Source organism: Alligator mississippiensis, chromosome 3, assembly GCF_030867095.1.
Source record: "Alligator mississippiensis isolate rAllMis1 chromosome 3, rAllMis1, whole genome shotgun sequence".
In the NCBI taxonomy this organism is placed as follows: domain Eukaryota; kingdom Metazoa; phylum Chordata; order Crocodylia; family Alligatoridae; genus Alligator; species Alligator mississippiensis.
The window spans coordinates 275,988,919-276,014,708 of record NC_081826.1 but is presented as its reverse complement, the minus strand read 5'-3'; positions in this window follow the sequence as shown (position 1 = coordinate 276,014,708).

The window sequence follows — 25,790 nt, the reverse complement described above, 5'->3', positions numbered from 1 at the left end:
TGGGGTTGTGCTCCCCTTGTCCCAGGTTCCCCAGCGGGTGGGGCTCCTTGCTCCCTCATGCTCGTACCCCCATGACACACAGATATAAGTACCCTGATAACAGATCCCTCCCTATAAAAGGCTGACACTGAGCATGCCCAATGTTGTATCAACAGACCTCCTGTGTTTTTTTACCAGCTTTCAAAATCATTCAAGATTATTCACCTTACATGTATTTTAAATTGGTTTATGGCATAACAGGTCTTGCCAAGTTTATCCTAGGGATTTTCTGCTTGTGTTATATTTGCACACCATGCAAAGCAGGTTCACTGATGCACTGTTTGTTAAGGGAAACCATTTAAGTTGTAGGAGTCTCTAAACATCACATTGCTCATAGCCAGTGATTTAAACATGGCATTAGCAGAAAACTGCCTTGAATTTTCCAGCCTGCAGTTTGTCACTGGTTGTTTCAGAAGAATAGACACTAGTGTGTGAATGTAATCAGTGATCTATTTGTCAGGAGCAGAAAAATTACACAATACATTTTCCAGGACCCTGTCAAAAAGAAATAGAATAGTATATCAGAAGAGTAGATTAACATGTTTACTTGTTTCAAATCAGGAATCTTATCAATAGCTATACTATATCTATTACTATAAAGAGGAACCAAAAAGATATTATTCCTAGGTTTTATTTTTACATTTATCTTCTCCAGGATAAAAGTTTATATTACCCTGTAAGAGGTAAATCATATGAGACAGATATTTAGGACAACAGTGATATAAACAAGAACATTTACTGCTTCTAAATAAGAAAGTATATAGATAGACTCATTTTGATTAAAGGGATTTACGTACATACCACCCATTAGGACTGATGAGAGTTATACACATAAATCTTCATGCAGCAAGAGAACATTCACTAAAACCTGGAGAAAGATTAATGAAGGAGTTGCTTAAAGTGACAGGCAAGACAGACTCGCATTTTAATTGAGAGTTGCATGTTTGCAGCATACCAGAAAGCAACAAAACCAGCTAAAATTGTTCCCTTGTCAGAAAACATATCTAGTGGGGGGGGTTTCCAAGTAACTTTTTTTTTAAGTTAGAGCAAAACCTGCCCATTTATGCTACTAAAGCATGATAGGACTGGGGAAAAATCAGTGCCACTTCAGTAAAGAGCTTCAGCAGAACTACGATGTACATAGATATTGAAATAAGCATAAATAAATACATACATTCATGGCTAAAATGACTTGATTGATCATGATAAGAGTGCTCAGGGCCTTGGTGGATGGCATCTTTGTGCGTAAAATTCTCTGATGTGTTACCACAAATATACCTGATATTGTAGAGATCTCCATAAACTTAGAATAGGAAATAAATGTGGTGGGTCTGAGAACACTGTGTGATACCTGTTGCTAAATGTAATTTTTAATGATGAGCAGTGTACATAAAGACATTCAGGTTGTTACCATATACGGTAAAATAACAGATTCCATAGACAAATTATGGTTACTACAGGAACCGTAACTTAGAATTTTGTACCATAACACAATACAAATACAGATTTTTTTGTTTAATGTATCAATACTCATAATTACAAGTGCCTCTTGTGGCACACCACAAAAATGCCCTATTGGACTCTAAAAACTGACACAGTTTCAAAAACTCATAAAAGCAATAAAAGAACCTAGTCATGTTTTGTGTGTGTCACATTTAAAAAATGTTTTTTCCATCATCTCCAAGGAAACATTTCACTCCACCCTCATCCTTACTGCCAAAATGTTTTTCTAAACAAGGCCTATCTGATATACAAAGAACTTTTGGGCTCCTATACACATGCAGGGAGCCTGCTCCAACGTGCTGGTAATCCAACGCGTCAGAGCAGATTTGATTAATTGAGTCTGATGGATCGCAGAAATGAACGTGCTCCAGCAGAATCTAGTGTCACGTGTATCCGCATCCCCACACTGAAAAATGGTGGTGGGGCACTTTAAACTAAAGTTCATTCATTGAGCTTTATTTCAAAGTGCCCTGCCACCATTTTCCAGTGTGGGGACGCTGATACACATGACACTCGGGAGCTTTTAATTAGCATGGCTCACTAGTTATAGCACGCCCCCCCCATGCCTCCTTGAGCACATGTAAAAATGCCCATTGTTTACAATCAGTTTACTATATCTGTAGACGCTGTTTGGTAAAACTAGAATAGTCATGATTATATTTTACAGAAAGCAGGTGTATTCTTGGAGCTATTGCTCATTCCTATTACTGTACATTTAAAAACCCTGGACTTTGCTCAATTATTCTAAGCAACATTAGATGTCTCTTTATGATCTTGGCTTTCCAGAAACTTCATATAAACTACAAAATTGGTCCAAACTTAAAAATGCAGACATTTCCCAAATAAAGGGCCTGACTTTGCTTCTATTAAAGTCAAAGGGATGTCTTCTCTTAATTAGCATGGAACAAGCCCATAAAGCTAATAAGAAATGCAAAGAGATTTTCAAGCTCATTTGCCTGGCATACAGCACCTAAATACATATTTAAGTCCCTAAATAAGTTACCTGATTTTGAGAGATGTCTCATCCACAACTGGAACAGTTAGCAAAAGGTGAAGTACTGTCTCTAGAACTACAGCCATTTATTTTGTTTCCTAAGCAGAGAGTTTCTGCAGAATTCCTAAATTAGAAATCCAAGTATTAAAATGTTGGCCACTATATTAAGACTTTACAAATAAATTACATTTTAGTGACTCATGTTTACACAATAGGAGTAAAGTTTAAGTGCATATTCAACTTCTTGTTTGAAAGTAGACTGAACTGAATGATGGGCCTTTCCAATACTGTAGTGTTACAATATATAGTTATACATGGGAACAATCCTAATGACTACAGGAAACTCATTTTTACTCTTTTTTTCCATTGGAAACCATAATTGAACTAGTTTCTACAACCAGTCAATTAGGGACAGATTCATACTGGTTCTGTAGGCACCAACACTTAGGCATTGGAATGCCTCAAACTTAAGCGCCTGGCCCAGATGGGCAATCAGGTTGGACCAGGTTTGGACCCCTAGTACTTAAGTACTAAATAGGGAGTTGATAGTTTACTCTCCTTAATGGAATAAACCTCTACCCCTCTAGTAAGAACAAATACACCGAAGAGCCCCCCTATGCCTTTTGTTTATGTGTTGACACTACTCCTTCCTTCCATACTCCTTCCTTCAAAGGTGACCTACTTCATTCATTAATCTCTATATCAATCCTGACCCATAGAGATGTCATGTAATCTCAGATTTTCCTTGTCTTGATGCAGCCAGAATTAAACAGAAAGCATTCTTTCAAGACAAAACCTAACTAGAATCCAAACCAGATACTCATTACATAGGAACTCAAAAATGAGCAACATCTATTTAAGGAATGAGCTGAGAAGTCAAATTCCTCCACAGAGTTATTATTATTTGTCATATGAAAAAAAAATTGTGGAGTTCAAGATATGAACTCCTGTGTTCAAGAAGAGCACAGTGGATATATCAGAAAACACATCTACCCACTGGGAGATTTAAGATTGACCCTTTGCTGATAGCATGTAACAGCACGCTTCCAACCATCTCTCTCCCATTTATCTTAAACCTGTTTATGTTAACTTTCTACTGAATATTCAGCTTACACTAGTGGGTCTTTGTCTGTCTTCTCAGGGGTGAAGACTGAGACACAATCAGGGCAACAGTTTTATCTTAAGAGTAAATTATGAATTCCCCAGGAAATGTGGTTAGTGTCTCCCACTCTATACATTTGTGAAAAACCTACCTACCGCCCGTTCTGGATGATGGAGTCCCCTGTAATTCCCTAAGCTCATGCCCATGTCAATAGGAATGCAACAGTGTAATTTCACTGGCATCTGATAAAAAAAAATGCTGGTGCTGCACAATTTATTTGGATATATAAATGCAGCAAACACTTTAAAATAAACTTTCTCTGGTCTTTCACATATCTGAAAGCATCCACCAAGGCTGCTGCTTCTTCAGCCACTCCACTTCCATCCATTGTGACAACTGCTTCATCCTTGGATTCCTCTCCAGCTTGTCCTCAGCGTAGGCCTTGAATTACCTTTGCCTGCATCTCTTGCGCCTATAAAAACATGACAGCCCAGGTACAACTGGATAGATCTGAGATAGGTTTTTCAAAGAGATGAAGGATCCTGTTTTCCACATAAAAAGGAACTTTTCTCTGCTATTAGCTCATTTATAGCCACAGTGCTAAACAGATTTCTGCGTCTGTTCAAGAGAAGATGTAAGTGTAGTGTTTCAAAATTGATTTCGGCAATATGGATTTCTGGATTAGTGAGTATTAGTGAGGACTTCTGGACTAGCTCATAAAGCATGAACTAGTCTAAGACTCTTGCAGCATGCCTATGGCTGTGCATAGATGAAACAAGAGGCGTGTGTGCATGACACTTTAAAGCGGGCTAAATGCTTTTGCACCACTTTAATGGTGTCAGTGTTTGCATGCCTTGGTGGCATACTGTGCATGAATTCCAGCTGCTGTAGGAAATTCAGCAGCATAATGTGCCTTAAATGACTTGAGGTGCAGCAAACCGAAACTCCTCCAAAGAGTCTTAGTTTCCTGCCCCTACAGCTGCAGAGCAAAGCACCGGGCTCTGTACAACTCAGAGGCTCTGCAGGAAGCCCATGCAGGCAGCCTGGCAGCAGCCTGGGAAAGCAGGCTCTGCCGAAGAAAAATGGCAAGCCTGATCTTCCCCTTCCTCCTTCCCATCCCTTCCCCCCCCCCCCCCCCCGAGCCTACCTGCCTTTCTGCCTGAACTGTGTGGGGGCCTGGTGCTTCCCTCTGTGACCATGGTGCACCCTGGGACTGCCCGAGCTGGGTGCCTGCAGGCAGGTGCCACCTGGTGGGGACTGCCACTGCCACAGAGGGAAGCCCTAGCCCACCCTGCAGCCCAGGGACTGCTCTGCCCCCTGGCAGCTTGCCCTCCCCTCCCTGCTGCAGAGGCAGGTAAGTCAGTGAGGTGTACGCATGACACAGAGGTTTAATCAGCCCTAAATTGAAGCGGTATTTTTTAAAACCCACCACTTCAATTTAGGGTCCCCATTTCATCTATACATGCCCTATAGTGTCTAAAGTAGTTATGCCTACATTATAGCTTTATACCATAAAACATAAGGCTAGTGAAAACCATGCAGGTAAAATTATATGAACAAACGTTCCTAATTTTTGAGTACTTGTGTGATAATTGGGGAATCTGTCTATGCACAGTTTACAAATTCCAGTTTGATATTACATCTCATGGCTATTTTTTGTGATATCATCACCTCATACTCCCTGCGCTAAGAACTACCAGTCTATAAATAGGTTGGAATCAAAGAGTATCAGCATCTGAGTCAATTTTGCATACACAAGAGAGAAAAGTAATTGAATTCTAGACAGAACTGGTTTCTCCAATTTCTTTTCAAAAGAGTTCTAAAGAGAGAATTTCCTCATGAGATTAAACAAAGACATGAGGTATTGACATAGACCTTTAAAACCACAGAAACTGAATGGGTCAGGGACAGAAAGAAATCTTGGGCCAAGGGAGAGAAACAAAGAGGCAGAGGAAGGGTTGTTTTTTTACTATATGACCAGCTTCATATACGGAAGCTGGCTACATGGAAGAGAGAGAAAGACTTCCAAGTCAAAGAAGTAGACTCTTGCAAAACCACCGCTTCATGTTATTTGGGATCTAGTCTGTTGAATTTCCTGGGTCAGGCTCTCAGCTAGTATAAATTGACATAGCTCCAAGGAAGACATGGAGCTAAGCAAATTTACCACAGGTGTGGACCGAACCACAAAACCCAAGTTTAAATTGCAGGAGGTATCCATGAATGTATTAATAAATGTGTGCTTATGCCAGATCTTACCACTCTCACTGAAATAGTTACCAACTTACCTGCTGAACTGTGTTATACAAACATGAGTATTTTCACTGATATAATGGAGTTAAACAAAAGTAATAGTTCTACCTGGTATTAGGCTCAAATTGTACCTGCTTCTTTTCCAGACCTGAGGAAAGTGCCCAAAAACATATCTAGCATCACTCCCAATGATACAGTTGATCCAATAAAAGATATTACCAAAAAAACCCTTGCCTCCCATGTTTGTTTGAGCATTTTCCACCCATAAGATAGTATTTTCTTAAGGACAAAACATAAATATGGTGACAGCTAGATTTCACAGATGGTCAGACATGAAATGTGGAAAAATTTTAACTTTGGGAAGAGACCTGTACATACAAGCCTGCACTAAACAAGTAATACACAAAAGTGAGAAAATGTATTTTTAAAATATACATAAAGGGAGGCAGCAAGACATGAACAGAAGTCCAGGTTAATTGTACAGCCAGGAAAATGTGTCTGGCTCACAACCAGCTACACAGCCTAACTGGACAAGAAACAAAAATAGTCAGGCTCAATGCTAATTAGATACTGTTTTATGTAAATTGGATATCTCCTTAATGAGGTGGCTCTCAACCTCATCAGACTCAAGGCACCCCTTTTTGCACTCAAAGCATCCCTTGGAAAGTGCCAGCTCTTAATTTTCATTCATTTCTTGACCACAGAAAAAAATAATGGAGTAATTTTTCTGTTGCAAAGAACTCAGAAACACCACAATAGATCAGAATGTTTTTAACACTAAGTATTCCTATTTGAAATGGCTGGTTGTATCTTGTAAATCACATTTGCACACCTAAGAATGCTCACATTGTATGGCACCCCACAGCACCCTTGAAAAGAGCCCAAGGCACCCCAGGGTGCCACAGCACCCTGGTTAAGAATCACTGACATAATGAATAGATTCACACTAGGGAAATAAAAAAAAGACACTTAGCTGACATAAACACCATATTGTGTGGCTACTTTATATATAATATGTCTGTTTTCACTTCCAAGTTTTGAAAGCGGTGTGGACAAAGATGTCAAAGGGGTGACATGAAGGAAACCAGCAACTGTTTAGCCTGGCTTATGTAGATTCCACAGGCCCAGGTTTCTTCCCTGAAAATAACTAAAGAAACTCGAACCCTTGAAAATCTTCTGATTAGGATATCCAAAGATAAGAGTAAAAGTCTAAGCTATATCTCTGCAACAGTCAAAGTTGTAATTGTAATGTATATACATATACCTGAACTTGTTTTAAACTAGCTAGCTCAAATAGTGAGCATAGAGCACAGAGTTCAATGCAGGTCAGGTTCCCAGGAAGATTTTGCAAGCTGTGCTATGGCTGCACTGTCATTGGTACCCAAACCAGGTAGTTTAACATCAGCTCAGGTATGTCTGCATAAACTGCCATCTCTTCTTTGACTCCAGTAGAGACGTACCCTCCATAAGAATGTTAGAATCAGAGGAAAAGATTTCATAGAGCCCAGGCCCAAAGCAAACAATTCTACATAGCTAAAATAGAGTTGCCAGGACTTGAACGACAGCAAAATAGTAATCCAGTAAGCAAACATTTTGTAAAACCTATGATGATGTGCCCTAGGGGAGGTTATTAAAGATACTGGATAGTTGGAGTGAAAGATGAGACTGCTATAGATTAGAAAGTTTCTAAAAGTCAGAAGGCAAATCAAAATAAATAATCTGTGTTCAGTTTAGTAAAAGTTAACAGTGCCCCATGGTTCCATGCTATGACTACTTTTATTAATGGTCTGGGAAAAATAGCAAGTAATAAGACTGCAACATTTGCAAATAAAACAATCCTGTTAAAGAGAAGACTGTGAGGAATATCAGAGAATAGCAGAGCAATGCAAAACAAATAGGTAGCACAACAGCAAATGCAATTGAGGGCTGATAAATGCTAAGTGAGGGCCACGGGATGGCATGATTTGACTTGCCTCTATACATTGCTGGGTTCCATGATAGTTGTAACTCTTTGTAGGCAATTCAATTAAGAATTTTGCATGGTGTGCAACAGTCCAAAAAAGTAGACAAAATATGAAGGTCTAAAAAGAACAGAATAGAAGCCAGTTGTGAAAGGTATAAATAAAAGGCAATGATGCATGCTCACTTCAAATCCTGTATCCAGTTCTGGCTACCCTATCTCAAAGAAGATATAGCTGAACTAGAGGAGGGCCTGAGATGGGTGGTGAAAATAGGCACTGCCCCAGTATGTGAGCCATATAATGGCACCTTTGATAGGACCACCCTCGCTTCTCATTGATTGGTTGGTTGGTTAGTCTCATTCAAAAATAAGAACAACTTTTTATGGAGGTGCATCCCTGTCCTCTGGAGCAGAACACACTGCACTATCCCCTGTGTCCTACAATCATAGAAAATTAAGGTTGAAAGGGACCTCAGGAAGTCATCTACTCCAACCCCCTCAAAACAGGACCATCCCCAACTGGATCATCCCTAGACAAAGGCCATCCTGGCCTATGTCTAGCCAGGTCTTACAAAACTCCAAGGATTCCATAATCTCTCTGGGTAACCTGTTGCAGTGCTTTACTACCCTCCTAGTGAAAAAGCTTTTTTCTAATATCTAACCTAAATTTTCCTTGCTGCAGCTTGAGAACATTGCTCCTTGTTCTGTCATCTGCCACCACTGAGAACAGTCTAGCTCCATCCTCTTTAGAACCACCCTTCAGGTAACTGAAGGCTGCTAGTAAATCCCCCCTCAATCTTCTCTTCTGCAGACTAAATAAGCTCAGTTCCCTCAGTCTTTCCTGATAAGTCCTGTGCCCCAGCTCCCTAACCATTTTTATTGCACTTTCCTAAACTCCCTCCAATTTGTCTACATCCTTTCTATAGTGAGGAGTCCAGAACTGAACACAGTACTCCAGATGTGGCCTCACCAGTGCAGAATAGAGGCGGGAAATCACTTACTTTGATCTGCTGGCAACAGTCCTACTAATGCAGCCCAGTATGCTTTTAGCCTTCTTGGCATAAAGGAAACACTGTTGGCTCATGTTCAGTTTCTTGTCCATCGTAACACCCAGGTTCTCTTCTGCAGAGCTGCTGCCCAGCCAGTCAGTTCCCAGCCTGTACTGGTGCATGGGATTGTTCTGTCCTAAAGCAGGATTTTGCATTTGTCCTTACTGGACCTCATGCAATGTCTTTTGGTCCAATCCTTCAATTTGTCTATGTCTATTTAAATCCTAGCCCTACCCTCCACTGTATCTACTACACCCCCCAGCTTGGTGTCATCTGCAAACTTGCTTATGGTGCACATCATCCCATCTTCCAGGTCATTGATGAAGTTAATGGACAAAACTGGTGTCGGAACCAACCCCTGAGGTATTCCACTTGATACCAGCTGCCAACTAGATATTGAGCTACTGATTGCTACCTTTTGAGCCCAACGATCCTGCAAGGTTTTTATTCACTTTATAGCCCCCAGCAAGAATGTTGTAAGCGACTATACCAAAAGCCTTGCTAAAGTCAAGATATATCACATCCTCTGCTCTCCCCACATCCACAGAGCCAGTCATCTCATCACAGAAGGCAGTCAGGTTGGTCAGGTTTGACTTGCCCTTGGTGAATTCATGCTGACTGTTCCTAATCACCTTCTTCTCCTTCAAGTGCATAGAAATGGATTCCTTGAGGACCCGCTCCATGGACTGAGACGAGCCTGAGGTTGAGGCTGAGGCTGACCGGTCTGTAGTTCCCTGGATCCTCCTTCTTCCCTTTCCTAAAAACAGGCACTATATTTGCCCTTTTCCAATTGTCCAAGACCTCTCCCAGTGACCATGAATTTTCAAAAATAATGGTCAGTGGTTCTGCAATTACATTAGCCAAATCCCTCAGCACCCTCAGGTATATGGCATCCGGCCCTATGGACACATCCAACTTTTCAAAATGGTCCCTAACCTGTTCTTTCACCACTTTTGGTTAGTTACCTCCTCCACAAACTGTGATGCCAAGTGCAGTAGTCTGGGAGCTGACCTTGCCTATGAAGACTGAAGTAAAAATGCATTGAGTACTTCAGCCTTTTCCACATCATTTGACACTAGGTTGCCTCCCACATTCAGTAAGGACCCATACTTTCCCTGATTGCTGACATACTTGTTGCAACCTATCTTGCTACCCTTCATGTCCCTTGCTAGCTGCAACTCCAAGTGCACTTTGGCCTTCCCTATTTCATCCCTGAATGCCAAGCAATACTTTTATAGTCCTCCCTAGTCATTTGTCCAAGTTCCCACTTCTTTTTGTGTTTTAACATACTGAAGAATTCCCTAGTAAGTCAAGCTGGTCTTCTGCCATACTTCCTAGTCTTCCTGTGCATTGGAATGGTTTGTTCCTGCACCCTCAGTAAGATTTCTGAGGACCACAATTAATTCTTCTTCCTACATTTTGTGCTTTAGCCCAATATTACAGGTCCCACAGTTTGTAAGTTCTTAAGTTATCTCCATACATCAATGTTTGGTTCCTTCATTCTCTGCCTTCTCCTCATCCCTTTTGTTATCCTGTCTCCATTCAGAAAGCAACACAGTCTATTCCAGAAGTTCCCAAACTCTGACAGATTGCTCACCACCAATTTAAAATGATACAACCTTAAGTACCACCAACAAATTTTTGTCATTATAAGTAATTATAATAAATCTGTGACCACATACCACTGACAAGTTGTCTGTGTACTAGGCCTGTGTGAAGTGGCTAGTATTCACTTTGGATTCAGATTCAGCCGGGGACAGTGATTTGATTCAGACCTTTTTATTTGTCTCCTGATTCGATTCGGAGATTCAGCCACCAAATCAGGCCAAATCTCCTCTGTATCAAATTAGCACCCAAAGCTTTGCACAGCTCTACTGTGTACCACTGGTAGTACCCATACCACAGATTGGGAACTGCTGGTCTATTCCATTGGCTTATAATGCTAATGTAATTTCATTGGATTTAAAGTAACTAGAAAGTACTCCACAAACTCTGTATCTTGCCAATTATTTAAAATTGGCCGAAGCCAAGTCTTCCTTCCAGGCTGTAGCATGCAACTAATCACTACAACCCTTTAACTCCTGCCTCTTATCTCAGATCCACCTCTTTCTTTTCAAAGCCCTGGTGAATCATATGAGTTATGTATACTTCCCATATATTCTCTACATTCATTTAAGAAAGTGTAATAAGTGCTTCAGACATCTTTAGTGCTTCAGACATCTTTAGTGGTTGAATAATTTAAGCAGAATAAGAAAGTCTCTAGGGTAGCTGTCACAGAGCACTCAGGGGCTCTGTGCCTGAAGAGGGGAAAACTGTTAGAGAAGGAGCCCTAACAGTGGCTAAGGAGCACAGCTGCGGGTTCCCGGGGCAACCAGGGAAGGTCAGCTGACCAGAGGGGGCAGGGCCTGGCCCTTATAAAGCCCAAGGAGCTGAGCCCAGGGGCAGTTCGCTCTCGCAGCCAGAGCGGCAGGAGCTTCCGAAGGCAGGAGGTGAGGAAAAGCCTGACCGCAGCGACAGCTTATAGCAGCTCAGAGGCTTGAGCAATGTTGTTTTAGCCAGGCAGCTTCCATTTATGTTACAGCCCAGGGGCTTGTGTTTTGATGTTGTTTAAACCAGTGGTTTGGGTGAGGCTATTGGGGGTTGGAGGAGGCCTCATAGGGACCCACAGGGGTGTGGGCCCTAGCATCAGTGAGGGTGCAGTATCCTCATAGGAGACCCACAGTACCGTGGGGATCCAGGCGCCAGTAGGGGCACAGCATACGGGGGGGATAGACCCTAGCTTCAGAGAGGGGGCAGTATTATTAGGCAGCCCAGTGTGGGCATAGCGAGCCCCAGAGAGGGGGCAGTACTGTTAGGAAGCCCAGCGTGGGCACAGCAAGCCCCAGAGAGGGGGCAGTATTGTTAGGAAGCCCAGGGTGGGCACAGCGAGCCCCAGAGAGGGGGCAGTATTATTAGGAAGCCCAGCGTGGGCAAAGCAAGCCCCAGAGAAAGGGGGGGAGAATGGCAGCGCTTTTAAGGGGTCCAAGTTGGACACGGTGAGCCTCAGACAGGGGGCAGCATTTTGAGAGGCCCAGGTAGGGGCACGGCAAGCCCCAGAGAGGTGGGGCGCGTGATTGAAACCCCAGTTTGGACACTGGGAGCCCCTGATAAGGGGCCGCGTTGCAGGGAGGCCCAAGTTGGACCCAGAACGCCCAGGAGGGGACAGCAAAGGATTACACCTGCGAGGCTTGGGCTGCGGTATTGGGGAGGAAAGGAGCCGCAGATAGCGCCCCCTGGCAAAGGGGCTGGAGAACGGCAGCCTCCCGCTAATTAATATCAACTAATTAATTAACATCAAGGCATGGCAGGCGGGAAGGTGGGTGGTTGCTGCAGGAACAGGGGAGCGAGTCACAGTTTGACTAAGCTCTGGAACGGTACCTGTTACAGTAGCATCAGTATATTAATGGTCACATTCTCAGTTCCGATAAATCAGTTTTACTCTGCTGAAGCTCTAATGCTGTGCCAGTTTACATTAGCTGAGAACCTGGCCCAAGACTTTTCTTCTCTAACTTCTCCTCCTAAAAACAAAGTTAAAAAAAAAACAAACAGGAATGTTGTCCTACTGAGAGAATAAAGACCAATTCCACCAGATGTATAACACTATCCCTAGAAGCTAACAATTCTTTGTGTTGGAAAGAGAGGTTATCTATAAACCCAGTAATTTAACAAAGGCTTCTAACAGAGCTTTTCACTGAGGAGAAGTGGTTCTATAGTAATCATTTTGCAATGAGAGCAGCAGCTGCATGGTTTAATAAAATGAGATAAAATGCCAAGTAAAGGTAAACACATTCAGACTTGCTAAGCCTCTCCCTTCCTACTTCCAGCCAGAGGGCACACTTAATTCTTGAGCAGCAAAGTTCCCAGGACAAAAGGGGTGGGGAGAAGAAATGCAATTACAGGAGTGCCATGACATCAAAGAAAGAAAACTGGGGACACTGATTCTGGAAATTCCTGTGGCAAAATCAACATTCGAATGTAGTCTAGGATTTTGCAGTGCGTGTCACTCAATGTTTTCACTGCTATGGTGTCCAAGATTGAAATTGTGTAGATATTGTCACAACCCCATGAAACATCTTAGGAATGTTGAAGAGGGGAGGGGCAGAAGGACTGGAGTCAGCAGAACAAGACATGTTTTCAACCTGACATTAACAAGTTGCATGGTTTATTAGAAAGGAAAAAATTCTAGCAAACCTCTATATAGCTGTCTCTTAACTAATAGGATAAGCTTTACATGACTCTGTAATCTGCTACTGAATTGTAAATTTAAGTCCTTTTGTAATATTGGAGCTTGTGTGGAAGAGGGTGCTGGATAAAGAAAGAGATTCAGCCAACAACTCATTTAAGGGCCAAATCAGCTGGTGTAAATTACTATACCTGCACTACATGCAGTGGACCTGGTGGTTGAGAGTCTGGCTGAAATATCTAATATGAAGCTTTCTCAGTACTATTTCCACTTCTATTTCATCTAAACTTGTTTATAAATGTTTAATCAAAGAATCATAATAAATTTAAATTTAGTTTAAATTTAACGTAAAAAATGTAATTTAAGCTTAACTTAAATAAACGATAAGTGGATAGGCTCAGATGGTATGCATCCATCAGTTCTGTTGGAACCTTAGGATGCAGCATCTGATCTGATAGCCAAAATAAGCTACTGCTTATTATAAAAACAACTACTTCACCAATGAAACAGAGGGTAGCAAATGATGTCCCTACATCTTAAAAAGTCTTAGGAAGTGAATCACATTACAGACCAGTAAATCTTACATCTATACATATATCAGGTATTAAATCAATAATTAAACATAAAGAATGATAATAATACATCTATAAGATCATAATATGATAGGGTCTAACCAGCAAGGTTTCTGCAAAATTATGTCTCATTAACTTATCAGATTTATTTGAGCATGTCAGTAGAAGATAAATGAGATGTGGCTGGTAAAGTTTCGCTTTTCAAATGCCTTGGACAAGGTTTCTCATTAAAGGCTACCAAAAACCTTAAGTCATAAAGAGGAGACCTAGAAGTATTGTCATCGATCAAAAGCTGGCAAAGAGGCAGGGTTCAAAGTGTAGGGTAAATGATCATTTTCATCATGGCAACAATGGGCCTCAAGGTCCCATACTAGATTATTTTTTTAATACCGCTGCAAGCGAAGTGGAGCTAAGTAGTGAGGCAGAAAAATGTGGAGATGATTCTGAGTTGTTAAAATAGCCATCTCTTGATAGGACTTGAGAAATTCTAGATGAAGGCAGAAACCTATGTGAATGGGCGCTAGATGGCAAATGACGTTCAATGCTGATAAATGCAAACTACTAATGCATTGAGTTTGAAAAGACTGAGATTGTATACTTCCCACAGAAATAAGAATGTAGGTAACAATCTTGTATAAAATATTGAACAATCTAGAGAAGGCAGATTGAAACTTCTGTTCTTGTTCTTACTGACTCACAGCTCACAAACAAGGAGAAATTCAGTGACATTAAAAGATAGCAAGTTCAAAACTAATAAATAGGGAAGCACTGATTTATGCAATGCATAATTGAACTACAAATGTCATTGAGGTTAAAAATGTAAGAATATTCTGAAAAGGAAAATTGAAAAACATCTGGAAAAGATACTAAACCACATGGTTCTAAATCAATCTTTAAATAGTGGTATTTGGAGAAGATCTAATGTAAAAGGCAAATTATTCAACAACTGCCTTACATGAGATTTCTTACATTTTCTTCTGAAGCATCTAGTGCTGGTCATCATCAAAGATGAATTACTGGACTAGACTGAACACAAGTCTAATCCAGTTTGGCAATTTCTGCAATCCTACATGAGAGGAAAGAGGGAGTCATGCCTACTATTTTTATAAATATCATACCCCCAGCCCATAGGTTATTTCACTGATATTAGCTTGCAAGACTGTTAGAACTTATATCAATGGAAGTAGAGAGGGAAACAAAGAGGAAATGAAACAGTGCAGATATAAGAACATTAGAGGAAATAATGGAAAAGATGTGTATTAGGGACCGTCTGACTATTCAGGCTAGAATACCTGACATCACCAGGATCTACTCTTTCCTCCAGAACTATTTGCCACTCTTGCAGTCAAACATGCAGGTCTTGGATCAGCCTCCTCAGTCATCTATGGACTCACAGATTACTTCCCTATTTATTGGAAGACTGCTAGCCTTATGTCAAGGGGCTGCCAATGATGATAATCACGAGCCCGGTTTAGTCTTCTGAAGGTTGACCCTGGGATAATAGCAATCCCTAAACACACAAGACAAAGGAGGATGCTGTGGCCTACAGCAGATGCAAACTGACTCCCAGGAGTTAGAGAGAACAGGCATTAAAAAAATGCAGAATGATTCTCTCAACTCAGAGATGGGAATAAATAGGAGGTCCCTGAGCTCTGGGCAGAAAGATGAAATTTAGATTTAAAAGCTTGCATCTACACTTTTCATTATGTTAACCAATTCTCCTAAATATTTTGCACCTTTGAGGAATGAATAATAATATCATGTCTCTCAGATTTTGTTTCTATGCAAATAAAAATTCCATGGGTTACCGGCTCCTTCAGAGATGCTCACAGAGGCATCAAAACTGAGTGGGGCCTATGTCATTAACAGGAAACCAGGGGAAACACAGGTCTGAGTGACTGACCAACAGAAGAGATATAGGATGAGGTTGGCACCCGAAATGGTATGCCTTGAAAAGGACTAGAAGAGATTTAAGGTAGTTTCCCCAGAAGTTCTGATGGTATGCAACAAATGTAACAGATGCACTGTAGTAGGGGAGTAGAGTAGATACACTGGAGGGTAGGACTAGGATTCAGAGAGACCTCGACAAATTGGAGGACTGAACCAAAAGAAATCTCATGATGTTCAACAAGGACAAGTGCAAAGTCCTGCACTTAAGATGGAACAATCCCACGCACCGGTACAGGATGGGAGATGACTGGCTGGGCAGCAGCTCTGTAGAAAAGGACCTGGGGGTTACAGTGAATATACTGAATATGAGCCAATAGTGTGCCCTTGTTGAAAAGAAGGCTAAGAGCAAAATGGGCTACACTAATAGAACCACTGCCAGCAGATCAAGGGAAGTGATTATTCAGCACTGGGGAGGCTACATCTGAAGTATTGTGTCCAGTTTTGGGCCCCCTGCTACAGAAAGGATGTGGACAAATTGGACAGAGTCGAGCAAAGGGCTATGAAAATGGTGAGGGGGCTGAGGGACATGATTTATGAGGAGAGATTAAGGGAACTGGGCTTATTTAGTCTGGAGAAGAGAAGACTGGGAGGTGATTTAATAAAAGCCTTCAACTACTTACAAGGTGGTTACAAAAAGGATGGAGCTAGACCAGGGGTGGGCAAAGTACAGCCTGACAACTGCACCTGGCTCTCAAGGTGATTTCATCCAGACCACAGTTAATTGTATCCAGCCCACGGCTGCTCCTGCTGCACTCCTCATGGGGCTGAGCCCTGCCCACTCCTGGTGGGACAATGCACTACACGCCCACCCCCATGCATAGAAAGGCACTGGCCCCAGCCAGCACACAGCACACAGGTGGGACTTCTGGTGCTGCTTGGGGAACTGCTCAGCTCCCTTAGCCTCCAGCTGTTCCTCCTCCTGTCCCTGCTGCAGTACTGTGGGCAGCACGTAGGGAAGCAGGAGCAGGCGGGGGGAGCTGCAGCTGGGTAGGAGCACAGAGCATAGGGCTGGGTCCAGCAGGAGTGCAGAGCCCAGAGTGCAGGGTCCACACCCAGTGGGGCAGTGGGCCTGTGGAGCCTGGCAGCCCAGTTTCATCATGCAGGGTTAACCACAGCTCACATGCAACTCCTAGGACTTGTGCACCATCAGGGGGAAGCCCTGTGCAATGGAGCCAGCAGACTTCCCTGCTCATTGCTACCAAATGCAGCTTCTGGGACCCCCTGGAAGAAGCAGGGACCTCCATGAGATGGAGACAGGTCAGCTCAGCCCTGCTCCTAGTGGAGTCCCAGGAGCTGCACATGGCAGCAAGGAGGGGGCTCAGGCCACCAGATCCATTGCACAGGACTTCCCCACTGTGGTGCATGGCTCTGGCTGAATCCCGGGAGCTGCATGGGAGCCCCATGCGATAAAGTAGGGCCAGCCTGGCCCCGCTCCCTGCCACCTTGTGCCACTCCCACAACTGGCTGGAGCTGTGCACCACCAGGGGGCTCTGTCTGCATGGGCCATGAGCACCCCAAGGGCACGCTGCTGCTGTTACCACTGGTAGCAGGGACTGTGCACCATAAGAGGATGTGGGAGAAGCCCTACATACACACCCCACCCCATCATACTCACATACAAACACACAGCCGCCACAGCCCACACCCCCACACACAATCACACCCTTCCCACATACATTCCACCGACACAAACGTCACACCCACCAATACACACAACCATACCCCTCACAACTCACCACATATTCACACTCCCAATCACACCCCGCACACTCCACACCCCACCACACAGAATATACAAGAGTAAGACTTTATTTTGAGCTATTAGGCAATTGCCTCTGTATACATTACACAAACACACATAAATCAGGACAAAAATATTTTTTGAAATAAAATTATGTTATAGTAGATGTTTGATATTTAGTAGGGGTGCACTGATAGAGATTTTGGGGGCTGATACCCATAGCTGATTTTTAAGGAGGCATATCAGCCAATACTGATCCAATTTCCAATATTGCTGCATGCAGCTGGTAAGTCTGTTGTAGCAAAAGGGGAGGGGGGAGGGAAGGAGCATGGGAGGGGCAAATCAATGCCCCCCGTGGTGAGGGAGGGAGTGGGGCTGGGGCTGGGGTAGGCGCTGCCCAGCTGGGGTGGACGCTGCCCAGCTGGGGTGGGGCACAGGACAGAGCCGCAGCTCATCTGGGGGGGCACAAGGAGGGAGGGTGGCTCCCATTGCTGCTCCCACTGCTTGCCCGGGAGGGCATGGGGGAGCAAATGCCCCAGATTTGTGCGGGGTGAGGCAGAGAGCGCTGCAGCTGCAGGCTGGGGCTGGAGGCCACACTGTACTGTGCTGAGGGTGGGCAGCGGTGGTGCTGGGAGGGAGGCTACAGGAGGGGCTGCAGCCACCCCAAATTTCACTGTAGCCCCCTCCCAGTTCCACTGCTGCCTTCCCCAAGCACAGCACAGTACAGCCCCTGGCTCCCAGCCTGCAGCTTTAGCCTGCCCAGCCTGCCCCACGCAGATCAGGGGCACCCCCCCCATGCCCTCCTGGATGAGCAGCAGGAGCAGCGGCAGGAGCTGCCAGATGAGCCAATGAGTCACCAGATGAGCTGCACACAGCAGCGAGAGCCACCCTCCCCCACACGCCCCAGATGAGCCGTGGCTCTGTCCTCCTCCCTCCCCACCTGGGGAGCACCTACCCCAGCACCAGCCCCACTCCCTCCCTCACCACAGGAGGCATGGATTTCCTCCACCCTCCCCTTCTACCACAACAGACTTACTAGCTGCATGCAGCTCTCCAAGCTGCTGGGCTGTGCTTCTCACTGCCTACATGCTGAACTGTGGCTGCACACACACACAGGCATTTATCAGCCAAATTATCGGCCACTTCAGACCAACTTCTGGTATAGTCAATTTTCTTTATATTGGCGCCAAACTGATATTGGATCGATGTATTGATGCACCTCTAATTTTTAGTATATGATTTGGTTTTTTTCCAGTTCCAAGGTGAGAACCCTCCCCCCTATCACCCTGGAGTACTTCCAGGGGCAAGGGAGGGACCCTTGGTGGCAAAGGTCAGAGGTTAGGGGCAGGATTTACAGTCCCAAAATGGCAACCAGGGGGTAGGGTACCTGTCAAGGGATGGGACTACCCTTGCAGCCCTCAACAGCTCACCAAAACTCGTTAAGTGGCCCTCCAGCTGAATTGCTCACCCACCCCTAAGCTAAACTGTTATCAGTGGTGGCATATGACAGAACAAAGAGTAATGGGCTCAAGTTGCAGCAAGGGAAGTTTAGGTTCCATATTAGGAAAAATGTTTTCACTAGGAGGGTAGTAAAACACTGGAACAGTTTACCCAGAGAGGTGGTAGAATCTCCATCCTTGGAGGTTTTTAAGAACCAGCTAGACAAAGCCATGGCTGGGGTGATCTAGTTGGGGATGGCCCTGCTTTGAGGAGGGGGTTGGACTAGATGACCACCTGAGGTTCCTTCCAACCCTTTTTTTCTATGATTCTATGATTCAAAATGCACACCCCTGTGAAGAAGGAAAGTCTTCTTTGGACTTTCACAAGGTAGTAAAGGTCAGAGGGATTTTTTTAAAAGTACCCAAATGAAGTTAGTCTACCAGTTCCTACTGATTTCAGTGCAGGTTGGAAATGGAAATCCCTTTTATGTCTTTGAAATCTCCCGCTTAGGTTGAGTTGCATAAAGTCATAGTGAATCAGAGGCAAAGCCAAAAAACAAAATCCTGGAGTCCTACCTTCCAGTTCCCTACTCTTAGTAGTGAACTATGAGTAATGTTTGTATTTTCTATTACTTTCATTACATTAGCATTTAAGAATGCTAAAGAAATGATCATTTTTCTCTCTTGCAAAGAACTTCTTTCTTCCATTCTAGTACACTTGAGTAGACTAACACACAGGGAAATATACAGTAACTCCTCACTTAACATCATCCTGGTTAACTTTGTTACATTCAGGCAGCCTTAGAGATATTGCACAGAAGATTGATATGGAGGCCATATTTTGACAAAAAAGTAGACTGGCAATTTTAGGATCTGCATAACAACAATTAGGCAAAAAAAATTTCCCACTGAAAGAAAGACAAGACAGTCTACAGCCTACAGACAGTGGCCAGAGGCCTGTCAATTCTCTGTCAGGGAATGTTCTAATTTTGCTGTTGGAATAATTTCAACAACTAAGTATCCTGAACTATTCATTTAAAAATGAGGAGGTGAGGCAAATGGCCTGTATTGTCTTACCACGGCCTTCAATATATTCCAGATAATAATGTGCAATAGAAAACACATTTACACTTCTACTGATAAAAAGATTAGCCTCTTTCCATTCCACTTCTTTTTTTCATATGTAAACCATAACTACTGAATTCACTGGGAATTTTGCAAGCAATTACTGGATCCTCAATCTTTCAGACAGTAGCATAACTAGGAGTGGTTGAGTGGGGCACCATACTCAAAGTACCAATTGAGAGGGAGCAACAAATGACCCCAGAGAACCAATGCCATGGCAGCAGAAACTAAAGACCTTGAGACTCCAAAACAAGTAAGACAAACACCACCACCAACTCCCCTTGTTCTCTGGCATCTCTGCCCAGGGCACAAAACCTGTTTTTGCCTCTGCCTCCAGGGTCCTATTACTATGCATTTCTTTAGATTCTTCTCACTGAGTTCAATACAATTTAAGTGTGTGCCTGGGATTCCCACAATATAAAAATATAGCTCCTGACCAGAAGAATACCCAGTATGTGGCCCTACTTTTCTAAAAGGCTCCACATAGATAGACCTCCACTAAGTCAAGAAACATTGGGTAGATAGAGGAGTTCACCAACACAGCTTTACTAGAAGGACTGATGACCATCAGTGTGCAAGGACTGACCATGAAAGGACAAGAGAGGCAACAGTACAATAATGTAGTTATTCAGTTTAATTCACACAACATATACATGTGGGTTGTTCAGGGGCTCATCCTGCACCACTGCCATTGATGCAGACTTTGCTGTTAGCTTCAATGGTACAAGATCTAGCCCATGGCTGAGTGGTCCTCCCTCCCCTTCTCTAAGAAAGATAGTGGACATTGTGTAGGGATCTACACCAGTCTGTCTGAGAAGCAACATAAAAATGATTCTCCCCTGTATTTCAACGAACTTACAATTTGTTCTTTCATGCAAGAAGCTATCCTGTTAATGATTTATTATCATTAATGCTTTAAAGCTATTTGCAAAAAAAATGTCTAGTATTCCAATGGCATAATAGAACACTTTGGTCCATGACACCAGAAGGTAGGAGCTTACACCGACAAAAGGTGGGTGAGATCATGAAGAAACTTGTTTTGTTTTTGAGGGTGCATGAATGAATATTGTGGTATGTGTGAAAGTGTTTTGTAAGACTTTGAATGACTTTTGAACACATTCTGAAGGAATCCCTTGCTGATTCTCTACAAATTATGAATTTCTAGCTCACATAGGTTAGTATCACACTAAATAGTGTTACACGGGATAACCTTTAACTTACATAACATACTTCTTAGCCTGGTTGATTTAATTTGGCTGATGGTTGAATTTTTGGCTGGTTGATTTAATTTGGCTGATGAAAGAAAGTTCTGTACCAATTGTTCCAGGGGTGTACTTGGTAGCCGTGTTGGTCTGAGACAAAATGACATACAAAAAACTAGAACTCTTGGTTCCAAAATGAAAATGCAAAAGTGAAGTTTATTTCCTACCTATGGAGACTTTTTAACATCGTGTACCATCTACACTTTTCCCAGAGCCTGATGAAGGGACTTTGATCCTGAAAGCTTGCAGAAAAAGACAGTTTTCTTGCCATTTTCCAGTTGGTCTAATAAAAGGTATCATTTTGGAACCAAGAATTCTAGTTTTTTGTATGTCTGTACCAATTGTTGGATTCATGCCATGTCCCTCTGTTCAGCCCATGAGTAAGTTCTAGATACAATATAAAGAGGAAGAAGTTAGCATACTTGATATCATAACTGAAGTGCAGCAGAGTTTCTGGAGAGAGGCTAAACTGCTTCAAGGGGTCAGAATCAAAGGTTTTCATCGTAGATGCTCAGTTGGTTTGGGATTCATCAGCCATCAGGTCACCCTAACTAGCACTGTAGTCATTACAGAAGAATCTTTGGGCCAAATCCCAAGAATGAGTTAGGCACCTACAACAGAACTTAGAAGAGCTTTTGGAGCCAGATTCCATTCCACTTACTAGGATTTAGTCTTCTAAGTGTGATCCTGCTCCACACCACTTGAGTACCTGAAAAACTGTTGATATAAAAAAGGTTACTGAATCCTCCTTCTCCTCACTGCTTTTTTTTCACTCAGTCTTTAGGGTAAGAGGGCACTGTGTTCCTAGATATATTACTGGACTTTCAAGACTTGAACAGGGTGGAATACAATCATAGTTAAGCACCAAAGTCCACTTCGATGCCCAATGAGTGAAACAGAATCTGGCCCTAGCTGCTTAAGTCCAAAGCTGAAATCCCTTAACCTCTTGCTTAGCAGCCTTCCTTCCTTGCTTAACAACCCTGAAGGGACCAAAACTGATAGGCTTGTTGCTTAACAAATGTTGCTAGCAACACTGAGCTCAGCACAAAGTGCAGGGACAAGTCACTTTCATCCAATAACATGGTCAGAGAACGGGGTCCATGCCATTGCCTGCCTTTTAAATAATGGTTTATTGGTTTGAGCACTTGGCCAGGACATGCCCAAGAAGTTAATTAATTATACATCTTATACTAAACACTCATCAAATAAAAAAACAAAAATAGTCCCTGAGGCAGGAACCAAAATCCACAACTGGCCCACCAGTGCCGTAGCAACATTTGTCACCTGGGGCAAACCCTGCAGCAGCAGCCGTCCCTCTTCCCACGCACAGATCTGGGGGAACTCCCCCCCATGCTTGTCCGGGAGTGCATGCAGCAGTGGGAGCCACCCTTCCCCCATCCCTGTGCCCCCCAAAACGAGCCACTCTTGGCTCTGTCCCACACCCCAACCCGGCTGGGCAGTGCCTGTTGTTGGCACCCCTTCACTTCAGCACCCAGGGCAGTCACCCCGCTCACCCCCACCCTTGCTATGGCACTGTGACCCACCCAGCTGATTGCCCTAAAAACTAGACTACAGAGGCAGGTTTCTTTTTGCTTGCTTTCCTTTGGCTCCATGAATCATACATTTCTTTTTGTGCAGGGGCCTAGATTCTACAAGAAAGGTGTAGGGTATTGCTACCCAATCTACCTAATACATTGATGGTAAGGATAACCATGAGGAGGTGGGAGATTTGGATTTGGCTGAGTAGGCTCTAATATTCAGATCTCCAACTTCCCTAGGGAATGCTCTGAACAACAAACTATTATAAGAAAGTAAGCAGGACAACTAATCTCATTTGGTAGGCATGTTTTAAAGGGAAAACAGTGAACCCTGCTTACTGCTTCTGGAAGAAAAGTTACAGGTTACTACCCTTAGGGAAAGACATCCAGTTTTGAATCCCAAGTGGAGATAGGCATCTCCCTTCCAGCCCTAACTCATGTAGTAAATCTCAGGAGAGGGGGCAGCACTTCAGACACATTTCTGTGCTTAGTATTTCCTGTTGGCTGCTATATGCAGCTCCCTAACCAACTTACAGGAATCTTGGATCACCCTTCTGAGGCACCTGACTCTTCCCCATTGACTGTGCACCTACCTCTGGGTTCTGGATTAGGCACTGCAACACCTAGTTTGTAGTCATGTCAGTTCCTCATTGGATCTGGCTCTTTGTGTCATGAAGGATTCTCTAGTTCACTGCAAATGTGAGATTCTCTTACTTAGAAAGCTGTATACAGTCAAGTTAGGTACTTCTGGTACTACTGGGCTTAAGTGGTGCATAGGTCACCTGCACATCCTCTGCACAGCAATGAATTTCACTTCACTTGTATAATCATGGAGACTTGTGTAGTCAAAAAAGATTCCCAGTTCACCATGTGCCCTCATGCTTACAGCTAAAACTAGGTATGGATTGAAATGTTTTGATTTTATTTAGTTCACTGGAAGTTCTGAAGTTGGGAACATCTTGTACTAATTAATTTACCAGTGTGATGACTTCTAATCGTACTTCAAAAATGCAGTTCCCATTTCCAGCTGATTGCAGTCCCTTTTCACCAAAATTCAAATACCATAATGGAAGGAGGAACAGCAGGAAATTTTGGTGCAAGTACTGATTTTTCACTGATATAGGTGCTCCTACAAGGCTAAAATGCAGATTGTAGAATGTAGGTAATAAAGGATTAAAGGAACAAAGATAACTTGGAGGAGGGACATAGGAGAAATTCAAACATAGCACCATGGCTCCAATCTTGCATACCATGTAGGAGGATACTACATATTAAGCTAGAGCATGGGTATCCAAACCACCCAGCCCCTTGGGCTAAATCCAGACCACATTGCTCCTGGAAAGCTGGATCCAAATATAGCAGAGGTGATGGGGTGAGCAGTGACTGCCCCCCCCCTCCACACACACACCATGCATACAACATGCATCCCTAACAGGCCTTTGTACACTGGATTTTGGCAGCAGGCCCTGCCCAGTAGCAGCTCCTGAATTCTTGAGAGCCTCACAGATCTGGCCCATCAGTTGTACATCTAGCACCCCAGAACTAGAGAATACCTTTGATTTAACAAAGGTAAGTAACTGCTATACTTACCAAATCAAGGCTGACAAATGGAATGTGTAATTTTCTATTAGAAGATGCTGGAGAGTGATTGTCTGATTGAAGCACAAACTTGCATGTCTCATACTGGTACAGGCTTTCTCTGACAGGTCTCATTCCTTAAGAGGTCTTCAAAATGAAAAGCTAATGAAATTAGGCTACCAAAGACCAATTATTTAGAAAAATGGAACAAATGGAAAACCACTAAATAGGTCAGTAAGTATTAAATCAGATTTATTGCTTTCTTATTGCAATCAAATGACTCTTAGTTTATTGTTTCATAGTTAGTAGGGTCAGAAGGGACCTGAGCAGATCAAGTATGAACCCCTGCCATAGGCAGGAAGGGATGCTGGGGTCAAATGACCCTGGCAAAGTGTCTATCTAGCCTCCTTTTGAAGACCCCCAGGGTAGAAGCGAGCACCACTTCCCTTGGAAGTTGGTTCCAGATCCTAGCCGCCCTGACTGTGAAGTAGTGCCTCCTGATGTCTAGGCTGAATCTACTCTCCGTCAACTTATGGCCGTTATTCCTTGTTAGTCCCAGTAGTGCTTGGGGGAACAGGGACTCTCCCATGCCTGCTCGTCTCCCTTGGCCAGTTTATAGACAGCCACCAGATCCCCTCTCAGTCTTCTCTTGTGGAGGCTGAACAGGTTCAAGTCTCATAGCCTCTCCTCGTAGGCCTGTCCTGCTGCCCCCTGATCATGTGAGTGACACTCCTCTGAACCCTCTCAATGCTGTCTACATCCCTCCTGAAGTGTGGCACCCAGAACTGGATGCAGTACTCCAACTGTGGCCTGGCCAGTGTTGCATAGAGGGGGAGAATCACCTCCTTGGACCTGTTCGTGATGCATCTGTGGATGCATGACAAGGTGTAATTAGCCTTCCTGACTTCATCCCCGCATTGGCTCTATAATGACTCCAAGATCCTTTTCTGCCTCTGTGCTGATGAGAGGGGAGTTCCCCAGCCTGTAGGTATGCTGCTGGTTCTTCCTCCCTAGGTGCAGTACCCTGCACTTGGCAGTATTGAATCCCATCTCATTCTTATCTATTCACCCCTGTAACCTGTCCAGATTCAATTGCAGCCTGTCCCTCCCTTCTAGCGTGCCCATTTCTCCCCACATCTTAGTATCATCTGCGAATTTGAACAAGGTGCTTTTCACCCCCTCATCCAAGTTGCTGATGAAGATGTTGAACAGTGTAGGCCCAAGGACCGAGCCCTGGGGGACCCCACTGCCCACATCCCTCCAGGTCAAAAATGACCCATCCACCACCACTCTCTGGGTGTGGTCCTCCAGCCAACTGGCAACCCATCTGACTGTGTAGGCATTGACACCACAATCTCCTAATTTTTTAATGAGAATGGGGTCAGAGACAGTGTCGAAGGCCCTCCTGAAGTCCAGAAAGACTACGTCCAAAATGACACCTGCGTCCAAGGATTTTGTGACCTGGT